The sequence below is a fragment of the Lonchura striata genome, chromosome 2, assembly GCF_050655825.1.
Source record: "Lonchura striata isolate lonStrDom1 chromosome 2, ASM5065582v1, whole genome shotgun sequence".
Taxonomy (NCBI): domain Eukaryota; kingdom Metazoa; phylum Chordata; class Aves; order Passeriformes; family Estrildidae; genus Lonchura; species Lonchura striata.
The window spans coordinates 109,703,288-109,720,347 of NC_140704.1; the positions used below are offsets into that span (position 1 = coordinate 109,703,288).

General features: G+C 41.4%; 1 protein-coding gene across 8 annotated transcripts in view; it reads left to right on the top strand.

The window, feature by feature from the left end:
- Nucleotides 1-673: 673 nt before the first annotated feature.
- The window catches only part of GREB1L (GREB1 like retinoic acid receptor coactivator), a 133,212-nt gene continuing 116,825 nt past the window's right edge, over nucleotides 674-17,060 (top strand). For 3 of the 8 annotated variants that reach the window (XM_021551539.3, XM_021551544.3, XM_021551547.3), the window contains exon 1: nucleotides 723-915. The gene's annotated coding sequence lies outside the window, so the exon portion shown is untranslated. Of the gene's footprint in view, nucleotides 916-16,223; nucleotides 16,243-17,060 lie in introns of those variants that run through there. The other 5 variants (XM_021551543.3, XM_021551545.3, XM_021551540.3 and 2 more) reach the window with 4 other exon arrangements.

Below are 17,060 nucleotides of genomic sequence, written 5' to 3' on the forward strand. Positions count from 1 at the left end.
TTCAATATAATATCAGACACAAATATACGCAGAGTGCTCTTCTGTTCACCTCCAGCAACCTCCTAGCATGCCAATTCCCTTCAGCTTCTACTTCAGCACTCCTGGACCAGGTCCATTGATAACTAAACCCAAACACAACACGAGTTGAACCTTCCGCCCAAATTTCAGCTCTGCCCGCAGCTCTGACCAGCGTGCACTGCAGAGCCGTCTCTTACAGAGCAGATGGCACTCCCACTGCCATCTTCTGCCCTACCGGCCACCGAGCCACGCTGGATATCCGATAGAGTTTTGACATTTCCTAGCTTGGCTCCTCTCAGTGCCCCTTCCCTCACAGACTGGCAGTATCCCAGTTCGCTCCGTTCTCACCTAGTCTCGGTCGCTACGTCCCGAACCTCACTGCTCTCCCCCTGCCTCGTCCCCTAACTCATGTCCACACTAGCCCCCTTTCCATCACCTCTGTCCCTGACACGACGCTGGCACGCCCTTCCCAGCCCATTGCCCTGGGGCACGGCCGGGGACGCTGCCGCCGGACACCCCCGCACCTGAGCGCGGCACCGCCACGGGCACCGCCCGCCCCCCGCGCCCGCCGCCCCGACCCCTCTCGCTGACAGAGCAGGAGGGGCGGCACCTGCGGGTCCGCCCCATTCTCCTCCCCTCGCCTCCCCTCCCCTCCTCTCGCCGAGAGAGAGAGAGAGAGAGAGACCGAGACCCGGGGGGAGGGAGAGAGAAAGAGACGGTGGCACTGAGGGCGCCGGGAGGGTCTGCCTGAGCGCAGTGCTCGGCGTGAGGGGAGGGAGGGGGAAATTAAAAAACCAAAACCAAACCCCCACAGTTTCGTATATTTAAATTTAAACAAAAAAGTGAGGGAGGTGTAGAAGGAGAGTGCTTCAACTTTTTCTCTCTCTGCCCAGCAAGGTAAGGGAGTCGCACGGGGCTTTGCTTCGCTTTCTCGCCGGTTTCTGGGAGGGCACAAAGGTAGCGGGATGGGGCGGCGGCGGCATCTCCCCGGGCGGAGTCGCGCTCGGCGTTGTCACCCCGCGGAGCGCAGCCCCGGGGGCGGCGGCGGCGGGCTGCGGGCTGCCAGCGGCGCGGCGGGCAGCATCCCTGTCACCCGCGGGCTGCGGGCGTCCGCCCCTCGGTGGGCTCCAGCCCTTTGTTACCGGCGTCTTGGATCGGGGCGGGGGGAATAACCCGAGCGGATGGGGCAAGTCGGGGGTGGGAGAAGCTTGGCCGGGGGGCTGCGGGAGCAAAGCAGCCGCTGTGGCCGGGCGGGCGGCGGGCGGCCGAGCGCGGGGCCAGGCGGGCGCGGGGGGTGCAGGTGGCTCCGCCGGGGAGCGGGCGGCGAGCGCGCCCCCGCCCCGCGCTGCCTTGCGCGCGGCCGCCGGCAGAGGGCGCTCGGCCGCCTCGCCCTCCGCGCCCGCGGGAGGCGGCGCCCGGGGCGGCCGTGGGTGGCCCGCGGGACGGGGTCTCGGCGGGCGCTTCTGGACGTGTGCAGGCTTTGAAGAGGGAGGGGAGGATAGGGCGCCGGCCCCCCTGGCGGGGGTGAGGGGCTGCCGTTGCGGCGGAGGGACGGCGGTGTCCCCCGGGAGACGCGGTGGCGGCCGCGCTGCCCCGCGGGCCGTGTCACCGGCGGCCCGTCGGTGATGCTTCCACCGCAGGGCAGCGGACCGACACGGCTCCTTTGCTGTTGGGAAGTAAGGGTAGAACGGGGGGAAAGCGGCTGGGATGAAGCGGCGGCGGCTCCCCGCGGCAGCTGACAGATGTATACGGGGGCCTTTGGGTACCGCCCGGTCTGGCCCTTCCCTCCCGGCGCTCCCCGAAACCTCCGCAAGATGAAAACTTTGTGCCCACCATAGGATTTCGGTCAGCTCAGCGGGTGGGCCAAGCATTGCTGCTTCTTTAGGCCCCAAGCCTGCAAATATTTATCCACATTCTGAAATTTAGGAATTTTCAATGGTCAGATGTGTTTGAAGTGCGGGAGACTCTTTCAGTTACCCCGTGGAAAAATATTTCCCATGTCTGCTGCTTGTCAGCATGTTTGCTTTGAATATGCTGAAGATAGGACCATTTTTTACATTATTCCATTTGCCTTTCTTTGAATTGGTGCCTCTTCAGACTTTTCCACTGAATGATACTTTAGTGTTATTGAAATAATACTCCATATTCTTCATACTTCATTGTTACCTTTTTACAGAGAGCTTTTTAAAAGATGGAAATAAAAAGGCTGCTGAGAAGAAAGTGTTGTGTCTTATTGCCCGACTAGGAATTACTGAAGCTTAATTTTTCTAAAATTTATTTTTAATTTATGACTCTTGTTTGAGAGGTAAAGCGAATAGGTGCATAGTCCAGTTGCAGGTACAGTTATGGATGTGACTTCTGAGATAGGTAAAGCTTTCAGCACTTTCAAATACTGTAAGGCATACCTAAGCTTGGCTTTTATTAAGGGTTATGCCATCTAAAGAGAAACGAGGATGGGTCTTATGTTGATTGAAAAACTTACTACATATGTGCTAGTGGATTAAAAAATATCTTTACAGATTTTAAACATTATCCTGTTGAATTTGCTTGTGAGTATAACAAAAGCATTTATGAAGCTAGAAAATTAGCTTGTTGAATAACTCTTTGCAAAGCAGTGCGGATTGTGTGAGTATTCTCAGAGCTGTTGAGAAATATTTAGTTATTTTTAATTTTTAACGTTGGTGGATTTTGTTCATATGCATACTTTTTTTCATGTATTCTCAAGTATTCCCAACAAAATGCTCCAGAAAGTCAATGACTAATGAATGCTCAATATGTACCTGCCTGTTTAAACCCTGAAGGTTTAATTCACCATCTGTAAATACTGATAAAAAATACAGTCTTTATTTCTGCTTACTGTTAGTAGTGTTTGTGCAAAACAATTTTTTTCTAAGGTGCTTAACAGGAAAAAAAATTAGCTACAAGAAACAATTTGTACATACCAGGAATTTTTATTGGTTGGGTTTGGCTGTAGATAATGTAGCAATCATAAATAGTGAGGATTTTTTGGTAAGACAGTTTTTAAGTCCAGGATGTAATACTAAAGGAAATGAGCAGTAATAGGTGAGCTGATTACTGAGCTTTTACCTTGACAATTAAATTATGTGAAGTTTCTTAAGATCACATGAGGACATCACAGATGAAAGGAAGGGTGATCTGACTGTGTGAAAAGTTTGTCTAGAATTCAAAAAAAGCACATTTGGTTCAAGGTCTTCTGAAACACGTAGGTACTGGCATTGGTATTTGGCTTTTCAACAAGTCATGTCCAAAGTATTTTGGAGATACAAGGTAAAGAAAATTTGGAGTCCAATTTAGGAGACTCTAGTTAATTGCTATGGGACATAGAGAATTAAACTATTTTTAAAGGAGAAATATCTGCACCTTGAAGCCAGTCTCACTATGAATGCTGGGCTGTTTATTCAGTGTAAAATTAGACTCAGTATTATGTCAAAAATATACTCTAGGAAACCTTTTCGTGAAAGCTGAAAAAAAAAGATTGAAAGCTTTTCTCTCTAATTTTCAGTGCTTCTAGGAAATTTGGAGTGGGCATAGGACTGTAAGGATTTTACTTTCAGTGGTGTAACCAGTTTTGTAATACCTTTTATATTAAGCATGTGGTTTTTTAAAGTGCTTTCTTTGCTTTGTACGGTTCTGTACCATATGTTTTGTGTTTAATTCTTTGAATGACCACTGAAACGCAGCCAACTTTGGGTAAATGTGGCAACTGTTAACTAGTGCTTAGCAACAGTGCACAATAATCAAGACGGGAAGTGAGGAAGAATACCATGTCTAATTGAATCTATGGGGGGCATTTAGCTAGGTAGGACATAATTAACAAAACATGGAGCTCAGACATTATATTAAGGCATCACATCTTGACTCTTGCCAAAAAAGGACTGTGAAATCAATAATGTAAAACACACATTACAGGTATTTTGCTTTGCACCTTGGAAGAACAGCCTCTTTGATATGTATGTGCTTTGCCTATTCTTGCATAATCATTTATTGCATGTAATGCAAAAGATGCATTTTCTTTTGTTTCTAAAACATAATTGTAAGCAATAGAACTGTTGGGAAAACCGACAAATGAAGGAGTAATAAGCCTTGACATTCTGACAATCGTGTCTTTTAGAGAATTAGTCCTGTGAACTGGAGTTCATTAGATATAGTAAGCAATTAAGAGATCTCTAATATCCTGAAATAGATTACAGCAGCAGTCATAAAACAACACTAAACTTTTACAATTAATGTGTTGTTATTACCCTGTCTTGTCATTACTTTCCTTAATATGTTAAGAAAAGTACTGCTTGTAAGAATATGTGTTCAAAATGCTTTTGCCTAGTGTAGTTTCTGGTTTGTTTTTTTGTTTGTTTGTTTGTTTTGTTGTTTTGTTTTTTTTTTTAAATTCCAGACCTGATCATGTTGTTTCATGCTGTATTCCATGTGGAAATACATTCATGGACCAATTTTATTTCTTGTATAACCCAAACACGTCTTGTTTCTAAGAGCTCTGAAGATATTCTCGCATAATAATGAGAGACCTAGTGAATAAAGCTTCAGTGAGTCATTGCAAAAGTTCATCTACAACTCTGAGCAAGGTACTATAGCCCCTGTTAATGGATTTGAATTTGCAGGTAGGTAGTGAAGATGACCCAAAACCAAGGAGCCATTTTTTGAAGGTGCCATGTATTGGTGAACTATCCAGTAGCATTAGGCTCTTAATAATTAAATAGAATCCTTAATGTTTTTATAATCCGGAAGTAAAAAACACAGGATATCTGTTGGAAGAATGTAGATGACAGAAATTTGGAACAGAGTTTATTCACAATGGGGACAGCCAAATTTTGTACACTGTTGTTGTTGGCTTGGAAGTATCAAACAGAAATATGGAGTTCTTACAGAAATTATAGGCTGGATTGATGGGCCAAGGCCAATTGTATGAGGTTTAACAAGGTAAAGTGCCAAGTCCTGCTCTTGGGTCATGATAACCTCGTGCAACACTACAGCCTTGGGAACAGTGGCTGGAATTTATGCAGTGGAAAAGGATCCAGGGTATTGGTTGACAGCCAGCTAAACATGAGCCAGCGTGTGCCCAGGTGGCCAAGAAGGCCAGTGATATCCTGGCTTGTGTCATATACTGTGGCAAGCAGGAGCAGGGCAGTGGTTGTCTCTCTGTATTCAGCGCTGGATGAGGCTGCACCTTTAATCCTGTGTTCCGTATTGGGCCCCTCAATTCAGGACAAGCATTGAGGTGCTGAGCATGTCCAGAGAAGGGCACCAGAGTGGGTGATGTTTCTGAAACACAAGTCCTGAGGGAAGAGCTGTGTCTTGGTGGCTTGATTTGGGATTTGCTCCTGAGGAGCAGCTGAGGGAGGCGAGATTGCTTAGCCTGGAGAAAAAGAGGCTCAGAGGGGACCACCCTGCTAGATGGGTGTTGATCTCTTCTGTCAGGTAACTAGGGATAGGACAAGAGGAAATAGCCTCAACTTCCACATAAATTCTGCATGGAAACATTTGTCCAGCATTGTAACAGCCTGCCCAGGGAAGCTGCTGAATCACCAGCCTTGGAGGTATTTATAAGAAGTGTAGTCATGGCGTTTGAGAGACATGGTTTAGTGATGAACTTGGCAGTGCTGGGTTGATGCTTGGACTCAGTGATCATATAGGTCTTTTTCGACCTAAATCATTCTATGATTCTGTGTTTCTAAAATCACAGAATTCTAATTAGGTTTGGTTTGGATGACTGGTGAAGCCTGGTGAGCTGGTTTCTGTTGTCTTATTCTGTCACACAATAATGTCACCATTTCTGTGAAATTCTTTTTGGACATGAGAGACCATAGAAAATAGTGTAAATTACTACTTTAATTGAAGTGTATTTAATGTTATTCTCATTAAGTTAACATTTTAAATTCCATGGCACCTCAGATGTTTAGTAAAAAGCCTCCATATACTGGACCTGAAAATCTTGCATCATATACTGTCAAGTACTTTGGTTAATTTGTATTTAATTTTTTTAGGAGTTACACTACAATAACCAATAAAATGTTCATTAAATGTAAAAGATAGGAAGAAATATATGTTGTGACATAAAATCACCAGAAGAGTAAAAAGGTAGGGAGCAGGCTGAGTCAGTATGACAAGATATGATTGATTAATATTGGTAATGTAAGGTTTTAGAAAGGTTATTTCGAGGTAGTTTTTCAAACTGCTGGAGCTGTGCACAGAAAACAGTGTGGGCAGACCTAAGATACTGTTACTTAAGAGATTACCAGACATCTGTTGTACTGGTTCCATGAACAAGCCTGGAGTGACTAGTTTTGTGAAATGCTGTGCAGGGATCCTCTTCTTCTGGGTGCCCTGTCTCCATCACTGTCTGTAATTAGCTCTTTTCAAGACCCTTGGTGTGATTTGATCAGAGCACTTTGAGGCAAGTGAAGTTAGTTACTGAATGAAGTCTGAAACACACTTTATTAATAGCCTTCCTTTTAAAAAATGAAGATTCATCTGTGTGTCTCACTAAAAGTGATAATATTTCCCTAGAACTTAAGAGTGTGAAACTTCTTTAGATGGCTGTTTTAAGCTGCTGAGCATTTTCCTGGTACTCCTGTCCTTTCACACCAAATTCTGCTGCATCTCCCTCTGCAGCACCGATTTCTCTGTTGAATGGAGTGCACAGCATCAAAATTTCAGAGAAAAAATAGCCTTTTTTGAAAGGCTTCATTTCTGCTGCTGTTTTTCTCTAGAGCCATAATAAATTTAAATTTGGCTTCATAGAGAGCTATTAATGTGCATATGAAACATTTTACCTCCAGCATTCTGCATATTTGAGAGCTATGATTTTCCCGTCCCCTTTCTTTTATAATGCTGCCTCCAACTTCAAAACTTGCTTTCTTATAGAGTCACAGGTCTTTAGGCATAAGGAAACCTAAGCACGAATTTTTCTGTGAGTGTGATAGTTAAATTATGCTTTTAATTTGGTAGAATTCCCTAATGCCACCTCCCCTCCCCACTGTCCCCCCCCCCCCCCGCTTTATTTCCAGGTGTCTCTTAAAAGATAGAGGTGGTCATATGCAATTGTAATGCCAGTGCTCAGGGAGACTTGTATATACTCTGAGTTGTATGGTCCCTTGTTGTGTTATCACTTAGGAGTAATTGAGTAATTAGAAGAGTGTTTGGAAATTGCTGTGAGCCTGATCATCCACAGTCTTCCTGGTAAAGAGGAAATGATCACTTATTAAAAAAGTGAATTGTGGCACACCATTCTGGGCTTAGTGGGATCCAAGCTGTTTCTCCATCACACCCACTTCAAAGAGATGGTGTAGTGGTAAGGAACAGCAAATGCAAATAGCTGAGCTCAGCTGCTTCTGATGCTGTAAGGACTCTGGGCAGCTACCTCTTTACACTGGAATCACTGGTGAAATAGGGATGTTCACAGCAAAGTTTTGTAAATATTCCTATTGCTTACTCATGCTCAGAATGAAGAGCATATGTGACAAAACTGTGTCTTGGTGGCTTCATTTGGGATTTGCAGAGAGCCACGTGCTTGGTTCCCTGTCCTGAGCCCCATGTCCTTTTCCTGCTGATACAGTATTTCACTGCTATTAGTTCTCTTCTTACTATCTCCTTGGTGATAATGTGTTTCACAGTGTACAATTGCATCTCAGTTTTGCCATTCAGGAGAACAAGCCATCTACTTTTACTGCTTTTGTTCCTGCCTCACTGTCCAACTCCCTGTGGCTTCTCAGGAACTCTCCCAAACTCTGTATTGCTTTTCAGCATTAGATGGCTTTATTCTCCTGTTATTTTTACACTTTCAGTCCACTTTGAGAACAGCTATTTAATAAAGAAAGCTTAATCTTAAAATTTCTTTAAACCACTTATACAGAATCAAATTCTTAGTGCAATTAGGTGATTCCTTTGGGAAGACCCCAAAAAAGGTCTTGATTTTTACAATTACAATGCACTAAATCAAGAAGTGGGAAACAGCTTCCTACCAGTCATGTTGTATGTGACATTTAAGAACATGATCGTTTTGCATTCTTGTTAAAAATGCTTTCAAAAATTAATATGTATAGATAAGATGTTCAGATACTCTTGTTACTCTTTTGTTTCTTAATATCTTAGAGGGAAATGTCTGATTGTGAGAACAATAAGAAATTAGTTGTATTAGACAAGTGATGCGTACCATTCCGCAGAGGAGCAGTTTTGAAGAAAAATAGAGGAGAAGGGTGTGATAGGCAAAGCCATCCAACAACACTTCAATGCCTCCAGCATGCCCGAGGCACACCAAACTACCGATGGGATATTTAAAGCAGAAATTCAGAGTGAAAAATACGCATATCCCCAGATTCCCTTTTGCAGCAGGTAAATTTTGACAGTTAGTGCCTGCCATTTTTTTTTTCAGTAGGAGAGTCAGCACTCAATTTCCAAGCCTTTTGAGCAGGATGAAGACAACTTGCCTGCCAGACTGGACTTGGAGGAAGAAGGTGAAATAACAGTCATGATTATAGCAGATGTGGAATGTGAGCTGGAATTCAAGGGCACAAAGATTAAAACATTAGCAGTCACAAACTTTTGTGTCAAGAGCTATGAAATGACAGGGCATCTAAACATACAGATTTTTTTGGTTTGTTTTGCTGCATTAACTTAGTAATACTCTCTTACTACACGTCTGAAAATGTTTTGGGTACTGCAAGGAAAATACATAGCCAGTTGTCTTTTCCAAAGCACTCAAAGCTAAAGAGGATTGTGTGTATGTGTGTGCATGTACATATATATACATATATGAAAGAGAAGAATACATAAATTAGCAATACTGGTCCAATACATTAGTGGGTCTTTAAAGAAGATTCTTTTTTTAATGGTTGTCTGGCTGAGATTATTTATACTGGTTTGTTGTGTTGTTGACAGTTTTCCTTTAGAGACCAGTAGTTCTTAGTGGGTAGTAGATGTGCCACTAGTAATGTTATTCAAAACAGTATGCCTTGGAAGCTTTTAAACAAAGGCCACCACCACAAAAAAAACCAAACAAAAAAAAACCCCAACAAAAACAAACAAACAAACAACAAAAAAACACCAAAAAAAACCCAAAACAACAACAACAAAATTTAATTTTAAGCAGCAGATGTGACCTTGTGGCAGAAAACCCTGAGAAGGAAGATAAAAAAAAAAGATTCTTCTGGCTGCTCTCAGCTATCATAATGAACAGTGTTGACTGTCCAGCTTGGCTGTTTTATTGAGAGAAGTCTTGTGTTTGGTGTCTGTGCAGATAGATGCTCAATTTTCATCTTCAGCACAACTGACTGGCTTTTTATCAAGCTTGGATTTGGGGTGATTCCAGTTGTCACATGGATTTGGTGTAGAAAGAGGGAGGCCATGCTTGCACTGGGATTTAAGCACTCCCCTACACAGTGCAGTGTAGGTTTTCAGCTCCATTTGCTGTCACTGTAGTTAATCCATTTCTGATTATGTGTTAAAGTCAGACAGATTAACTGCCAAGTTGAACTTGTGAAGTTGTATGTGTGTTGCCAGAGTCCCTTCTGCTGGAAAAGGCAGATCTATATAACCTGTAGACTTAGAACAGTTAAAAATTCATCCTAACATTGTTGCTTTGATGTTTGTTAGAAAGCAAAAAAAAAAAAACCAAAAACATTGTTGCTTTTGATTACCATGTTTAAAGGATGCTGTCCCAGCAGTGTAATAAATGAGAACTGGATCTGGGACTTAGTTTCAGTAAAATACAGTGTTCTTCCAGATGCTTTTTAATTGAATCTTCCTGTGAAAATGGGCTCAACTTAAAATTCAGTAACATGCAGTTCAGGGGTTTAAGGCTGAAAAAGACAGAGGAATACAACACATGCTGCATGGTTTTGATACTTCTTATGTTGGATAATACTGATACTTTAAGCTTGTGTTCTCTGTTCTGATTCACTTTATAAACAAGAACAGTATGAACCTCAGTGTTTAACCTTGACACTACTAGATCTTTACTTTATAGGTCACTAACAGTTTGTCCAAATTGCAAAAACTGCATGTTGGGAAACAGATAAAGTATTTGCATCAATAAAATACTAATTTCCTTTAACAAAAGCTGGTTTTGCCTTGGGCTTTTTATTTTTAAGAAACAGACCTTCAGTCCTTGATTCCTTTTACTCTAGCTAAGAATCATGGACAACCTCACAGTTAGATATGACAGGATAATAAGTCAAAACTATCAATGCAGATCAGCCATGAACCAAAATAAATCATAATATGTGTTGTTTTAATAGGATTTCCAACATGGCCCTGCCAAGAGTGTGAGTTTGGACTGGTTGACCTTCAGAGTTCTGTTGTTGGTTGTAAAATGAGGTAGTACAAAATTCATAAAACTTGGCAGTATTACCTACTGGTAAGATACGGCTTCCTGAAACTTTTCATCTGGCCCGAGGCCTTTGCAAAGATACTCAAGGCACAGGTTACTGGCAGTCTGAACTGTTTTGATAACCTGCTTTCCACTTTTCTTCTTTCTGGCCATTTTTCTGCTATGTGCCAGATGTGCTTTCTGTATATCATCAGAAATGTGTGCTGGTTGCACATCCAGTCACATGCATCGACAGAGAGACTCAGTGAATTCTGCTACTGGCAGCTCTCTGCTGGTCTTGTCACCTTGGTGGATGGCAACAGAAATGATCTGGTGATAGAGGCATCGCTGGGCATGTGTTAATAAGAAGGTTGCAAAGCTTGAGTGACTCTGTAAGAGGTTGTTTGGCCTGTCTGGGATGGAAGACTGGGCATCAAAGGGTAATAATGATACCCGATGGATTGACATTGTTGCATTGTCTAAAATCAGTCTGTCTAGATTCACATTCATAACTGAATGCTTTACTCTAAGGAAACTTGGAATAAGCCCAGTAGTATTAATTTTAAACCTTTTTCAGGGCTAAAATAAAGCATGCATAAAAAGGAGATATTTGTTATTTCAGTCAATCACTCCTTATTTTGTTAAATAGTGAGATTTGGAAACTGCAGTTTTCAATGACATGACCTCTAGCATCTTTCAGTTGAGTTGTATGTGTGTTCATATGTTTTATTTTTCTGGACATATTGATTCTTATGTGATGATTCAGTATGTGGGTTTCAGTTTCTCCTTGACATATTCTAGCTGAACACACTCCATATGTAGAGGAAAACCGGCCAAGTGTGGAAAGAAGGGGGCTGTGCTTTTTTTGTTGCAATTATGAAAAGAGGAACGGAGGCTGGATGATAAAATACCTTTCCCTGCTTCAAATTATTATCTGAGTAAGTCGTGGGAGATTGAGGTTTTGTAAAAAAGCATAGCAAGGCGGGGGAAAGAACTAGAAATTTGCAACTGCAGATTGAAATTTCTTTGAGAAATTCCACTTCAGGAAGATGCTGACTGGCAAGTTAACAAGAGCCAGAAAATAGAACTGTTTTATGATTCATTATCCCAAAGACAGAAGCAAGTGCATTTTGAGGCCATATGCCTGGAAGGAGGTTGGCCTCAGGATGAATTAATTGAAACAATTCTGTCTTCCCTGTTCCAGAGTGCAGTTCATGCTGAGAGAGACTGATAAATTTCTCATTAGGAAATGCTTGTTGAAAATGTGGTCTATTCTTTGTGTTGTCACACTGCCTTTCTGATCTGGAATAAATTACATAAACTGTGTTCCTTTCAGCCAGTGTGCAGAGATAAGAGAATGCATGGGTGAATCTTGTGTCCATTCTGCCATTATGGGTGCCAGGAAAAATAGCCCCAACCTAAATATATAAGCAGAAAATTGTTTTAAGAAGAATGTCCCCTTTTGACACTTTGATGTCACACTGGGGAGTAAATAGTTAAATGCAATGCCACCATATAGCCACATGAAGGATAATAACTCAGTTTCTGATGTTCTTTGTTTTGGAAATGAGGCTTGCAATTATGTACTTGCAGTTTTTTTACTGGCTTACCTATCCCTGTAGGTTGTCCCTTTTGTAATTGCTTCTCTGTTTCTATGGATAAACTTATTTTTACTTAACTGCTTTTAACTGATGATCATTGTTCTTTACCATTCTATTCTTCTGCCCATCTTTTAATGAAGAGTAGTGCTATTATGATTTTAATAAGACTGAGGAATGTTCTTATGTTTTGAACACTGCCTATTGCTATTGTATTCTATGGCAAAAAAGGATGAGGACTAGTTTGGATCATTCACAGATACAAGCTTTATTTTGCTGTTGAATGGCTTAGTTCAAGGTAAAGAGTCAAGTTAAACTGAATATTATAATAGACTGTGTTAGAAGACCTAGAGTTCCAAACTAGTAGTTTGAGAGATGAATTATTCAAAGAAAATACATTGTCATTTTTCTAAGAAAAAGATACTGGAATGCAGTCTCTTCAGACCTAATTTCATAAAATCATAGAATTACTGACAGAGATTTGAGGAAAGCTTGTGTCCTTTTACATTTCAACCAAAAAACATGCAATGTGTTTTTCTGGAGATACCATCTTGGCCCAGGAATATGGAAATTTCTTTGGTCACTGAAGAAAAAGCATGATGGTTTACTTAAGATGGGAAACTAAAACAACCTTTCTTCCCCCCCTTAGGTGGTTCTCTCTCTTACCATGGCAGAGTGGTGTAAGGCACATATATTTAAATTTAAGGGAAAACTATAATAAATGCCTATGCAAAGCGATAATGTATGTTTTTCTCTCAGACAATGGTCTGTGTGTTAGCAGGTAAAGTGTATGGAGCTTTTGCTACCGTGATATTTTTCACACCATTTACACTGATGTACAAAAGAAACAAAACCCTTGCAGTCCATAATTAATTTACTATTTATAGAGACATTGCTAATTTGCATTAGAGAAGGGTTATAGTTTCATGTCTTATTTAGCCAAATTCTGAATGTGTTAGAAAAATAAGTATATCCACTCCTGAATACCTCTGGGATGATACCATTGCCTGCCTGATAGGAGAGACTAATTTTGGTAAAGAATTGGATTTAATCTACAGGTCTCTTGCTCAGCTGTGCGGAGGCCAAGAAAAACAGCTGTAAAAATGTTGATGTTGGCCATGAATTTACAAGAATAACAACTTACTTGCTTTTACATGTATACTCAGGGTGATATTACAATGTGGACTTGTGTCTGCAGAAGATCCGGTTTTATTTCCAAATTCTCCCGCTGAGAGATGGCACATGGCTTCTACATGCCTCAGATTCCCTCTCTCTAAGCCAAGGGTGTTCTTGGCCTGGGAGTTTGTGAAGCACTACAGGAGAGTAGTGATTTGCTGTTAATGTCTTTAATGGCTGAGCCTGGAGGGCCCTTAGTTCAAGTCTCCTGGTCAGGTCCTTGGGCTGCTAAGCTTCATGCTTCTGTCAGAAAGCTTTAGACCTCAAAGAACAAATGGTGTTCTTGGCATACATACAAGCAGCTATTTGGCTTTTGTGTTCAAACCTTCTGTTTAATTTCAATCAAATTAATTTTAATTAATTGAATTTAGACATCACAGTCTCTGGTTTGCCTGTGAGAACTATTTGCCATGTACAGAAAGCTGGGGCAGCATCTCCACTGAGATGACTTTATGGTGAAATGGATTCAAAAGTCCAAGGCCTTTGGTCAGTGAAGCAGCCCACGGCCCGTGTTTACCCACCACGGTGGTGGCAACCCGTATCTGCCCTGGTGTCAAAGGAGTATACATTAAATACCCAGTGAAAATAGGCTGTGTCTTGCAGAAGGTCTTCAGCTGGCTGAAGCAAGCAGTAGTTGAGGAGGGAGTAAATAAAGCTCTTGCAGACCACATGTTGTCTCAACCTTTCCCCTCCCCCCACCTCCCCTTTTTTTTTTTTATTGGCCATATGTTTTAGTAGTCTAAGTATGTGTCAGCGGTAATCCAGGCTCTGTGCTTTTAGAGGATGATTACCCAGTTTGTTGCCGAAGTGAGACTTTTTCTTCCCCATTTAATTAATTTCTATGAGGGGTGTAATCATAAACCTTTTAAAAATTATTTATTTATTTATTACAGATTACTCTTTGTGTGTGACTAAATTTAACTCCCATCTCTTTTTGATGGCTGCCGGTCTGTTCTGGGTTTGTATGATAGGGGGGTCAAACAAACCGGTTTGTTCCCTGGATGCTAATCTGAATTTCAGAGGCGCTGTCCTTCACCCCCGGGCTCTGCTCCCCTCCCCCTACTCCCTGATCTCTGCAAACAGCCTCTCTGGGTCTCTTTCTCCCCTCCATCCCACCCCCCACTCCAGCCCTTCTTTCCTCCACTGGCTCACCAGAATAGTAAATGTTGATTATCCTTTCCTACTCATCCCATACCCCATTTCTCACTTAGGGTGTTTGATGTACTAGAGGATTAATGCTCCTAAAATCCAAATTGCTTAAAAGCCTGCTGGTCTGTGTGTTGTATTAAAGATATCATGGTGCTTTTTAAAGGAATCAAATTTTATGGGTTTTCATGGGTTAAAGCAGGTACAGGATTTTCTGATGAGTTAAAAAAAAAGGTGGTGACCTTTTGTCGAGGAGTGATGAGGGTCATCTTTGTTTTATATAAAATAGTGATTAGGAACTTCCCTCTTTAGGGAGTAATTTCGCAGGTCACCTTGGTGGAACAAGGAGGGGTTACTAACTAGCATTGGAGCCCTGCTTGTAAGCTGTCTTCATGGTAGTTCTCATAGCATGGATACAGTTAACCTCCTCGCCTTAAAAAAAAGGAAACATGGCTAGTGGACTTGCAGAAAAGCATTGTCCTGTGCAGAATAAACCATCCTACCTGATATGTGGAAAATAAACAAACCCACAAACATACCGCCCTAGTAGATTGAAATGTATGTGTGTTGGGGAGGAGGGGAATAACACGTAGGAAAAGATTTATGCCTTCCTTTGGGCTGTTGCTTGGTAACAGAAAATGCCTCTTAAGCCTATTTTTGGAGAGGGGAGGGGTGAAACTTGATTCAGTGACCATCTGTCCCAAGCTGGTTGATTTCCTGTTGAGCTCTCCTTTGTTTCTGTCAAACAATTGATTCTTACCCTTTACAGATAAGAATACTGTTGGTGACATTGCCCTGAATCAGCAGGTTGCCTTGTGGCAACTACAAAACAGATCTATTAATTTTAATATTTTTTTCTAATGTTTAAGGGATTTTGTTTTTTTTCAGTGGCTACTGACTGTGGTTTTACTGGGATTTATTTATCTGTGTTGTTGTTTCAATTTTTAGGTTTCTAGCCCTTTGGGAATGCTTGCAGTACAGTAGGCAAATGTAATAAATGTAATTGAAACGTTTTTAGAGAAGATGTAATAAGCTGTTTTTTCACTCTGAAATTGTTGGGGAAAAGCAGCCATGGTTTTGGGACCATTAAGGCTTTTGTCAGTGGGGGGGGAGCAGAAGTTAATTGAAGTCACTATTGAAGAAATCCCCACTGTTTCTGTGAAAGCAAAACCTGGATTCTTAATTGCAAATGGAATATTTGCTATTGTTCTTGCTTAATTGTCAGAAAATCATTCTCTGTTTGACTACCTCCTGATGTTTGCTTAGTAAGTAGTGTGCTGGATAGATTTGAACTCGAGTTATTTTTAAGTCATCTGTTTTATTTATATTGCAGAAGCCCATATTTTTCCTTTGGTTTTATGCATGCAGTGTGCAAGGCCCATGCATATGCCAATATGTGTGCATCCTCTGTAGCTGCAGTTACTTAAAAGCATTCCAATGCCATTTTCTTCCCCACCCTGAATTTCTGCTTTCAGAGAAGCATTTCATAGTTCCAGGTATCTGCTGAAGGGGAATTAAGGCATATGTGACACAAAGAGACAGGTAATATATGCAAAAAAACTAGTGAAGTTCCCCAATGCAGTAGGAAAATGATAGTCACTGTTACTTCCTTCAGTCATTGAACCTCTTTCTTGGAGTATTTCCATTGTTGTTTTACAGAGGAGGGTGAGAAGGAAGGACTTTCAATACAAATGTCTTGGCATCTTACAGGTCTTTGCTTATTGGAGTTTAGCCTACTTGCCACTCAGTAGATGAAATATGGAGGTAATTCCCAAAGGTCACTTCACAGACTTGGAGGTGTTAGTAAAGTTAATTTCCCCTTCTCTTTTATTTTTCCCATGTGCTTTCCAGGTTGCTTTCCACAGGCAGGAGACCTGTTGTCTGCAGCTTTCAGCATGGCCCTGGATGCATGTGGATTCACTCTTTTGGAAGCCAATGGCAATGTGCCTACTGAACAGTGATTTAGTGAGTGTTGGGTCAGAGATACTTGTGAGATTTCCATCCTTGCAAAAGAAAGTTGCATCTGTGATTTGTGTCAGTAAGGGAGGTTCATAACAAACCATGTGAATGAGCCCATGGCTTGTGGTCCATCAGGCCTTGGCTCCTTGTTGGTTGCCCATTTTCTTACTCCAGTCTCAGCCTTTCCCTCTATTTTGCTGCTGTTTGTTTGGAGCATGCTGGGATCTGGCAGAATAACTGATCCACTTGAAAAACAACATAGTTTTCCAGGTTACTTTTCAGCTGGATGAATTCCTTGATCCAGTTTATCTGCTGAATAGAATGCCAAGCTTGGCTTATGCAGTGTAACACAGTGGGGTGGAAGTGATCAGTACTGAGTAGATTTATTTTATATTATTTATTTTTTCACAAACCAGTAGTGCCAAATGTACTGTGAACCATTTTTAAACATGCATTCTCTTTTAGATTGAGAAAGCCTACTATTGGACGGGTGTAAAATTAATTGAACATGCATATATGCTGCTTTTCGCTTTTTCTTGTTTGTTTGTTTTCTTTTTGTTTTGTTTTTGTTAGAAAGTGATAGGTACCACCAACATGCCTTTTGGGTATTTTCAGTCTATCTTGAAATTATACTGAGATTAAAAAAAAAAAAAATTGTAGAACTAATGCCAACTAGGTCAATGTTAACCTGAGATTTTAAACTTGGCAGTGAAGGAACTGTTCTGAACTGTTTTAAGAACTGATTAAATTTTGCTTCTTCCTGCAGAATTATTTTCATGAAGGGAAAACAAAAACCCCGGATATTTTACTTCAGGCTTAAAATA